A 10,010-nucleotide genomic window follows, 5' to 3' on the forward strand; every position below is an offset into this window, starting at 1 on the left:
CCTCACAATCAGTCCTGATAACAATCATTCACTATTGTATCACAAGTGACCCTTCTGCATTTCATTTCATCAGCTCCTCCTAGACAGATTGGATAATACTCACTGGAGATTCTGCCTTCCTCCATGCCCCCTAGCTCTAGGTTCCCTCTTGAAAACTTGTAAGCCAGTCACTTCAGCATGTTGTTTTTAAGTGAGGCTGCGTCAGGACTGACTCACAGTCACCCTGTAGAGGGTTTCCCAGGAGCATTTGGTACAATTGAACCACATACCTTGTATGATCAGAAAAGTGCCCAGGATTCAGGAAAACCAATCAGAACATGTCACACTCTTGCTGTGGTAGACATTATCTTTATTCGTTATTAACTGGGTTTCTTTTCCTTCCTGGACACTAAAAAGACTCCATTTCCCAACACCCTTCAATTGGGTGGAGTCATGTCACTAGCTCTGGCCAATAGATTTCAAGCATAAATTACATGTGACTTCTAGGCTCCAGCAAAGAAAAATCCCAGTGTGCAATTATCTTCCCTTTCCTGTGGTAGCCTCAGTTAGGGCAGACAATCTAAGCCACTTGGGTTGCCAAGTCACCACATGAAGGTCAGTTGCTTTATAGGGCTTCCCAGACTGAGGAGACAATGTGCACGTGAGGATAAACTTGGATGTGTTGTGTAGGAATTTTTGTCATGGCAGCAAAACCTAGCTCACACTGACTGACATACAAGTTTCCTATGAACAAAAGCGGATCTGGGGCATGTCAGTTGTAGCTATGAGGGGTTATTGTTTCTCATATGATTTCTGTATTGTTATTGTTGTGATTGATTGTCCTTGAGTTGGTTCTGACAAATAATGATCCCATGTGTAACAGACAGAAACATCACCGGGTCTTGCACCAGCGTAACAATTGGTATTTTAGACTCTGAGTGCCTTCCAGCTCATATGCAAATAACGCACACCGCATTCCGGTATTGCCAACCTCACAACCCCCTCTGCATTAGTTCCCTATGCACACGTTATACGTATTTGCAGGTTGTTTAAGTGGGCACATTATAGGAGAGAAATTCGGTAAATTTGGGGTGCATTCCAGCTGAAGAAAGCCAGATAGGAAAAGGTTGAGGGGAAATCCATATTTTCATAAGGAGTCAAACGAGCAGGTCTTTCGGCAGTAGTGACTAGAGGTTCTGGGAGGAACCTTCTGTGGCCACAGAAGCTGGGCAGCTGTGTGTGTGAGTGTGTGTGTGACAGAGTGTGTGCTAGTGGGGGAGGACTTGCCTCCTGCTCATCCCAGGCAGAAGACAGACCCAGACATGAAGAGAAAATGGGGGAAGGGAGAAAGGGGGGCGAGCTGTCAGGCTTCATCTTGGCAAGTTTGCTCTTGACTTTAAAATGCTGACTCTGGAAATGGATTGACGAGGGGGTGGGGTGGAGGCAGAAAAGAGAGGGCTGCTTTCAAAGCTGTAGCCATGGGAAATGTTTTTATTTTCTGCTTGAAAGAAAATGCCAAAGAAAGATTAAAACAACAACAACAAAAAAACCCAGGGAGGGAGGTGCTGAGAGAAGATGTGTAAGTATGTATGTGTGTGTGAAAGAGAGAGCAGAGCGAGTGCTTGAGGGGGAGAGAGAGAGAGAGAGAGTGAGAGAGAGAGAGAGTTCTCTCTGGAGCTTGTTGGTGGTGAAGATAGTCCGGCTCTATCCCCTCCCTCAAGAGGCCCCCACAGACCTAGGTGACACCAGCTCATGTTTCCACACACAGATGTAGAAAGAGCTAGGCAAAGCCTTGGTCTGGCTTGGTGGCTGGTAGCATGTTAGGTGACCTTGGGGAGGTCACTCCAACTTCTGGGTTTCAGGGGCTCTTTGATGAGGAGACCTGGGACAGGGGCACAGATATCAGAGCTAGAACATGCTTGCAAATAGCACCTTTAGGTGTACCCAGAGATTATGTGTGTGTCAGAAAGCAGAACTCTGAGGGAGGCTCCATGGAATCATAAATCTCCCCCTGCCCAGCCTTTGCCCAGCTGGAATGCCAGCTATGGACCCCATCCCACCTCCTCTGTCTCCATTCCCAGGCCAACCAGGAACTCCTGCTGACCTCTGGGTTGTTCTTAACAGATGGGGAGCTGGTGTAAGGAGGATTGATGGGGAAGGGCAGTAAACTGGGGTGCGAAGGATGTTAGTGTAGTCTCCATCAGACTTAGGGGATCCAAGGGCTCCACATTTGTATCGCATCCCTGCTTGGTAGGAGGAGGTTAGTGGGTTGAGGGTGCTGGCTTGCTGCCACTTCCTGGCTATGTAAGTTTGACTGCCTTCCTTTTTCTTTTCTGCACTCAGGTTTCCCATCTGTGAAATGGGTATGACAGAACCTAAGTCACAGGTTCCACTGAGCCTGTCTAAGCAGGAGGTGGTTAGCATCCAAAGGAATTTGCAGCCTGAAAACTGGGAAGGCTCTGCTAAGGAAGGGGGTGGGACAGCTTGCTTTGGAGAGGCCAGAGCTGTCCAGAAGGCATGCCTGAGGGGCCTCCCAGGAGATGAGTTGCAGTGGAATGTGCCCCAGAACACTGCACAGGCCCAGGCTTGCCCAGGACGGATGCTGAGGCTTCAACAAAGACTGAAGCGGGCTGCGGGAGGAGGAAGGAGCCTCTAAGAGTTCAGGCAGCCCCTTCTGGGACTTGAATTCCCCACTTAGGTGCGGCATCCCTCCCCCCAGGCGCACCCCTCCTCAAATACGCATGCCGCAAAGTCATTAGTCATTCTCACAGTGACCTCCATAAATCCCATGAGTCACACCCCACGAACACTCACCCAACAAACACACCCAGGCACACCCAGACAAAGGCTGAAGCCCCCAGAGGGCCAAGTCATCCCCAGAGCCTATACTACACTCTCCACGCAGGGCAGGGTAGAGGTGTAGGATAGATACATTGAGTGAACACAGGGTCCTCTCCAAAACATGCATCACCCCCAAAGAAGCCAGTCTTCCACAGTCATAAATCCCTCACAACCTAGCACTATGGACCCCACAACCAGTTTCCTATGCCCCCAACAGAGGCTCCAGGTGCTCAAGGACCACATAAACACCCAGGAATGCCCTTGACCACCCCATCAGACAGGGGAGGACTGACATTGCCCCTCCCCATCCTATGCCAGTCCTCAGAGGGGTCTGGTCTGGTAGGAAAGCTGTTCCCCAAGGTCAATGGAGCCCTGCAAAGGCGCTCCCAGAGCCTATTTACTGGTGGTTTATTTGGAGGAACGAGAGCTCTGATTCCGGGGGCAAAAACATTCGCGGTGAATTTTAACCTTGGTCTCTAACCGCAGCGCTTTGTTTTCGGAGGAGCTTCCGAGGGCTCTGAGGTGGGACTGGGGCCGAGCAAGGGAGACACAACCCGGTATGACGCCCTGCCGACTCTCCACTTTCCGGCCGGTGGTACTAGCTCTCAAATTCTTTGGGGCTTGGCCAGAAGCCCTTCAGCCCCTCCTAAGGTGCTTCTAGAATCTCTAGGAAGGAGCCAAAGCTTCTGGGTGAAAGCGTCCCCGGAGCGGTGCAGATTTCTAAGCCTGTCGCCCGGCCCGTTCGGGTTTCGTCCTTGGCTAGTTGAGGCGCTGGGGAAGCACCCAGGCGGGAAGTGAATACCACTCCCTCCCGAGGAGCTGTCCCCACCCAGAGTCCCGTGCAAAGATCGCTCCTGGGTGGTTGTCCCCCAACTGCGGAAAGCTTGCTCTGTGAGTGATGAAGGGCACTGGGCAAGGAGGCCCGTTCCCCAACCCCCTGGCAAAAAGACAGGCTGGTGACATTATGTGTTCTTAGTGTACATGTACTCTCTCAGGGTCTCCCCGACTCTCCCCATTCCCCACCCGTACCCCTCGAGGGTTCCTGTAGAAAGACCGCCGCCCCTGCATAGCCTAACTCTGCTTTCCTGACTGTTCAGCTGTTTGCGCCAGAGTGGGCTGTCCACCAGGGCGCGGAGCCCGGACTGGGCGGCGAAAAGCCTGAAGTGTCCGAGGAATAGGGGCTGGCGAGCCAGCGGAGCCCCCGCCTTCCGTCGGCAAGGTGCCTAAAAACACAGCCCTTGGTCCTCGCCAGGCACAGAAAACCCTCTCTCCATATTGTGCGTTCGTCAGGGGCTCCGAGGGCAGAAAGGGGGCAAGGGATCAAAGCAGGGACCACGAAAGGGATGGTGGGCAGCGTTCCAGTTCGGAGAAGCCGATCCCAGACTGGCTGCGCCCTTCAAGGTGCCTGGTGCCGGAATTGAACCAGTAACTGTGCGCCCATCCCGACCTTCCCGAGCCTTCCTAGAAGGAAGTGCACGACCAGGGCACTCCGGCCCCAGATGATAATCCAGTGAGCCCCGGACCTCCTCTGGGCTGGGTCACACGGGGTGGATCGCAGCGGTAAGGACTGAGGGAGCCCATTCCCTCTTTGGCGAACTGGGAAGCTCCTCAGCTCCCCCAACCGTGACCCCCAAGAGCGGGGCATACATCAGGATGTGAGCCCAGCTTGGAGCAGCAGTGTGTGAGCAGCGGGAAAGAGATTTGTGGCCAGAGACAACCCCTTGCACGCTGAGCGCATCTCCGTTCTGTTCTCCCGGAGTCAAACAGTGGCCTGGAAGAGCCAAGGTCGGAGGAAGATGCCGAGGGTCGGAGGCGGGGCGAAAGAAGCCCGAGATCCGCAGGGACCAGCCAGGCACTATCATCAGAATTCTGCCCGCTGTGTGCTCTGATACCCGCTCCGTACCGGCGTTGGCACTGCGTCCTTGGCGCTGCCTGGAGGGCTGGGGCTGGTCTTGACCCGGCTGGCCGAAGCTCTGCTCTGCAACAAGACGGGGCTGGGCGGTCGAAACAAGAGGATAGTGAGCATGCCTTTCCTGGCGTAGCTCCTCCGGGTTTTAGAGACGCCCGAGCCGGGAGTGCCAGGGTTGCCGGGTCTGAGACTTACGGAAGCTTGGGCTATATAATGTCCAGCCTTAGTCTCCCGTGTAGGCCGCAGTGCTGGCGATCAAACGGGGGCAGCTTTCACCGAGACACTGGCGGAGAGCGGTGACTTTAGCCCCCATTGGGAGTGGGGGGCAACTAAGCTGTCCGTATCTAAGAAAGAACGCCAGTCTGTTTTGGGGCGGGTAGGTGGCTAGGGAAGAACTTGTCCGCATCCAGTCAGTCACACACATGGGGTTCTGGGAAGCGCAGGGATCGGTCCCCAATAAGGAAGGATTACCTGGGCGCTGTGGCCCGGACCTTTCTTCGACCCCCGGTCACCCAGCCAGACTGGCGCAGGCAAAGGCGCGACAGGGAAGAGGACCAGGCTCAAGGTTGGCTTGTCTTTGGGTTTTAAAACAAAAGCGCCGGATCTGTCAGTCCGGCCTTGTCCTGGGAGCAAAAACCCGGGCCAGCGGTCTAGGAACACAGGCCCCGGCTACTTGAAGATCACTGCGCTGGAGCGGCTTCTTAAAAATTTGCGGTTTGGGGCCACTAGGAGGCCCCCCCTGCGCCCCCCAGCCGACTTGCCACCAAGTCAGTACAATACACACACCCCACTGCGTCAACACACTGTTTTTTGGCCACAGATCCTTCGGGTAAACAGAGTGGGAGTTAGTGGGGGAGGGGACGCGGAAGATGGCGGCGGCACCAGGCAGGCTTGCGTTGTCACCGCACCACTCTCTCTCTCTGGTCCTGGCTTTACGTTTAAACATGGCCCGCAGGAGAGGGGAGGGTATTGCCCCAGATCCCGAAGTCCCCTCCCCTAATAGTGAGAGTCACCCACCAGTTTTCTGGGGATTCTTCCCCCGCCCAAAGATGGCTCCCGGCCGCTGTTTACCCAGTGGCCGCGGAGAGAGCAGGGTTCGGGCCGGGCAGGGAGCGGTGGCTTCCCAGTGGGGCAAAGATCAGGGCGCAAACAGAATGCCCCTCGGCAGAGCTGGCAGGACAAGCTCGTGCCCCTATCTACAAGGCCGTCCTGGAACCGGCACTGGCAGGCTAGGCTGTGCAACCTACTCCACGCTACTGTGACCCAGACCCTATGCTTGGGTCAGATTCTATTGGCAGGAGTGAGTGAGGGGGTGCATGGAGGGGCCGCAAGGGGGCTGGGGTCACAAAATAGATTGGGGGTAGGGGACTCTCGGGGCCTCGCTGGCCTCGAACTGCGGCTTTAATGAAGTGCTGGTTTGGCTCTCCAAGTCGACCAGGCGCGTACTTGAAAAATGCAAACGCCGTTGGCAAATCCAGGGCAAACAGGCAGAATTTTTATTAGCAACTAAATGATTTATGGCACACATACCCCGCCGTCACAATTACGGCGTCGTGGAGCATCCAGGGGTGAAAACATTAAACATTTATAAAAATAGGCTTTTGTTTTTTTCCACCTCATAAGCCTTTTTGTATTCCACACCCGCACGCTCTCAAGATACATACACACACACACACACACACACACACATATATATTTCTTTTTCTCTCGCAATATTGAAATAAAGAAAAACATTCCAGACCCCTGACAGGGTTGATGAGGGTGGGGGAGGGATGGGTAAGGGTTGGGCTCTTAACAGTGGAGGGAAACGGGGGTCGGGGGTGGGGGGTGGGGGCTGCGTTGGAGACTCAGCCTTGGGGCGATTTAATTGGGAACCCACAAAGATGTCTCTATGAGACTCGAGGGCGCTCAGCTCCCACTGGGGAGGCGCCCCCCAACCTTGGCTTCACTTTCAACAGCCCCGCACAGCTCTATCGCATTTATTTATTTTTTCTACAGTCGCCTTCCCCTTCCCCCAAGGCACACACACACACACACAATACCTCCTTTCTCTAACCCCCCTCTCCTTTCGGTCTTTGCTCCTGGCTGTCCCAGGGTTGCATCGGGAACCTTTCGCCGCTCTGGCCTCAACTGAGACCCGAGACCCGAGCTCCAGGCTTCAAGCGCGGACAGTTCCCCTCGGCTGCGGCTATTTTCGTTCCTTTCTTTCCTCCCTCCCCCCTCCTGACTTCAGCTTCCAAGAGGGGGCAGCCTGGAAACCAGCGAAGGAGGCTCCTGAAAGGGCAACTTGAAACTGCCCTTAACAGGCTCAACTTTTTTTTTTTTCTCCCTCAAATTTATCGGGGAATTAAATTAGACACCCCCATTTCACTCTCAAAGCCTACCCACTTTTTTTTTTTTTTAAAGAAGCGGAGAAAAGAAAATGGAACGAATGGGCGCCAATAGTGCATTTACCCCCTCCAGCAAAGTTCCCTTAAAAATGGATTAAAAAAAAAAAAAATAGAACGAGCGAGGTGAAACGCTGAGTCCGCAGCGCGGGGCGAAAGAGCGGGCTTCTCTTGTTTTAATTAAAAAGCAATCGCCACGGTTCCTCTGCGAGGTAGGTTCGGCAAGGATTTCTGCCCCTCCAAGCTGCTTTTCTTGGGTATGTAAAGCCTAGGTGGGCACCAGGCCCTGCAGGGCTGCAGAGAGGGGGGGGGGCGGCCCCTCTAACCAGGTCCTCACTCCCCGCGGCCCCAAGCCAGGTAGATGTGGCAGCTCAGGGCGACAGTACTCAGAAAGAATTTTGCTGAAAGCGCAAAATGGAAAGTACAAAGTCTGGCAGGGGGGAGGGGGAGGGGGCGGAGGGGGGGAGATGATCGGGGGCTCCCTCCCCCCACTCCTAGCTACCATGGCCAGCCAAGCACTTTTTGGGTTTGGCTGCGGCTCCCTCTGAGCTCAACAGATTTTTTTTTCTTCCCGGTCTCGCCCTCCCTGGAGGGGGCGCGGCGGATGGAAGGCGAGAGAGGCCCCCAGCCAAGAGGTTTTTAATATTACACTTTAATAGGTTTCAGGAGGCCCCGTGGAGAAGTGCAAACAGGCTGAAATGTCACAATCGAGGGGGATTTAGTTTGCGCTCAACCAAACTAATCCCTTTTTTTTTATTGCTGATTTTTTTTGGGGAGGAGGGCAGCCCACGTAGAGAGGCTTTGGAGAGGGGCGCACGGTCCAAAGCGCCGCAGCCCTGACCCAAGCGGAGCGAGGGAGGGGGTCGCGCCCCGTCCCCGTTTCTATAGGAACCCCTTTTAGAAGATTCGAGACTCACCCGCTGCCCGCCGCCGCGGCCTCTCCAAAATACTAATCAGTGACCATCTGACACCGCGGTTCACCGAGGACCCGCAGGCCGGGACTAGGAAAACGGCCGAGATTCTCGCCTCCCTATCCCCACCCGACCGCGCCGCTGGGGGGATGGGAAAGGGAATGAATCGTGGCTTTGTTTTAAAAGGAAAAAGGAAAAAAAAAAAAAGAAAAAGGAGGGGAAAAAGCAACAAGCCCTGCTTGTTTTGGCGTCTCCACCGCCTGCTCTGGAAGGCGCGCCACAGGGGAAGTGGGGGGCCCGGAGCGCGGGGTGCGGTCCGCAGGGCCCTAGGCCCTTCCCGGCTCGCTCGGCTTGTCACCTCCTCCAGAGAGCAGGAAGCTGACAGGCGGCCCATTAAACCGCGCCTTGCAAAGCTCTGGATTGCAGCGACAACCATCTTCCTCTATTTTGATCACTCAGCCCAGACGCTGGGGCAAAGAGGGGGGAGGAAAAAGGAGGAGGAGGAGAGAGGGAGGGATGGGGAGGGCGAGCTGGTGGAGGTTAGGGCTGCCTAGAAACGGCCGGGAAAATTTCTCACCACCAGTTTGGATCATTCAGCCCTACCGGGGGGAGCCTGGAAACCGCCAGAGCCCCTCCGTCAGTAATTGGTTTTATAGGGATGGCTGAGGGCCAAGGTGTTTACATGAGCGTGATTGGCGGTGCGCGCGGCCAATGAGCAGGCGGCCGGGGCGCGGGCGGGAGGGGCGGGCGGCCGGGAACAATGCGTGTTTCTTCGCCTGGAGCGCGCCCCTCCCCCGCCGCTCCCTCCCCCCCCCTCTTTTTTTTTTTTTTTTTTTTTTTTTAGATCTAGCAAGAGGAACTTGAAAGGGGGGTTGTGTAATGTACCTTTTCCAATCCCGGGCTGTATATGGAGATTTGGGATTCTTTAAACCGGCGCTACCTGGATTTTATTAAAAAGCGGGGAGCTCGGCGGGAGGAAAGCTGGCTTTTCCGGGGGCTGCGGGAGCCCGGCGGCGGGAGGGCGGAGGAGTTGGCGCGCCGAGCGCACGGCCCCGGGAGCGGTTTTCTACCAAAAAAAGGAAAGGCGGGCAAAAAGTGTGAGGCGGCCGCGGGTCGCGCAGGGAAGCGGCGGCCGCAGGATGGCGTGCAGCACGGGCGCCTAGTCGCGCCGGGAGCCGGGGCCGCCGCTGGAACTGGAGACCGGAGCCTGGAGCCCCGCCGCGCCAGGTACGCCACCGGTCCGTCCTTCTGGCTCTGGCCGGGCGCGATCTTCTTCAAACTTATCCAACCTGGCCCCCCACTCCCACGTTCTCAGGGTTCGCTGAGGAACCTCGGGAATCAAATCGGAAGCGGGTGTTTCTAGTAGAGGTGGGGGCGTTGCTGTGCTTCGGATGCCCACCGCGTCCCCAGCCCCATGCAGTCCGCGCGTCCGAGAAGAGGGGCGTCGGTCCCTCCATCGGTTGTCTGCAGGCAACAGGGGACCTAGAGACGCGGAGACGTTTCAGATTAGCGACTGGTTTTAATTAAAAGCCGGAATTCAGCCATTTTAACTGCATTTAAAGGGGAAGAAAAGTGGGAGGATGAAGCACAGCCTTCAGATGGCCGAAGCTGCGCCTCAGTCCCAGGCTGGGTGTTTTGGGGGGGCTTCACTTCGACTTCCCCGAAATAGTGAACCTGGGCACCCATTAGACAAACTCCAAACTCGCTGCTTTTAGAAATAGACTCAAAGGTCGATCTTTTAAAAAATCACAGGACGCTCATCTCCTCCTTAAGACAGGTATACTTGGATGTAGCGATCTTAGATTTTTCCAAAGTAAACGCGGATCTGGTAACCGGAGGCTGTTGGGGAGAGCGAGGGAGGGAGGGAGATGTTTGTTACCAAAACCGGGTTAAAATAAGCACTCTTAGCAAAGTTGGAGCGGGAAGCTAGAGAAGGGGACGGCGGGTCTGGCCCGGGGGTCTGTGACCGAGGGGTCTGCAGCG

The sequence above is a fragment of the Chrysochloris asiatica genome, unplaced genomic scaffold, assembly GCF_000296735.1.
Source record: "Chrysochloris asiatica unplaced genomic scaffold, ChrAsi1.0 scaffold00034, whole genome shotgun sequence".
NCBI lineage: Eukaryota > Metazoa > Chordata > Mammalia > Afrosoricida > Chrysochloridae > Chrysochloris > Chrysochloris asiatica.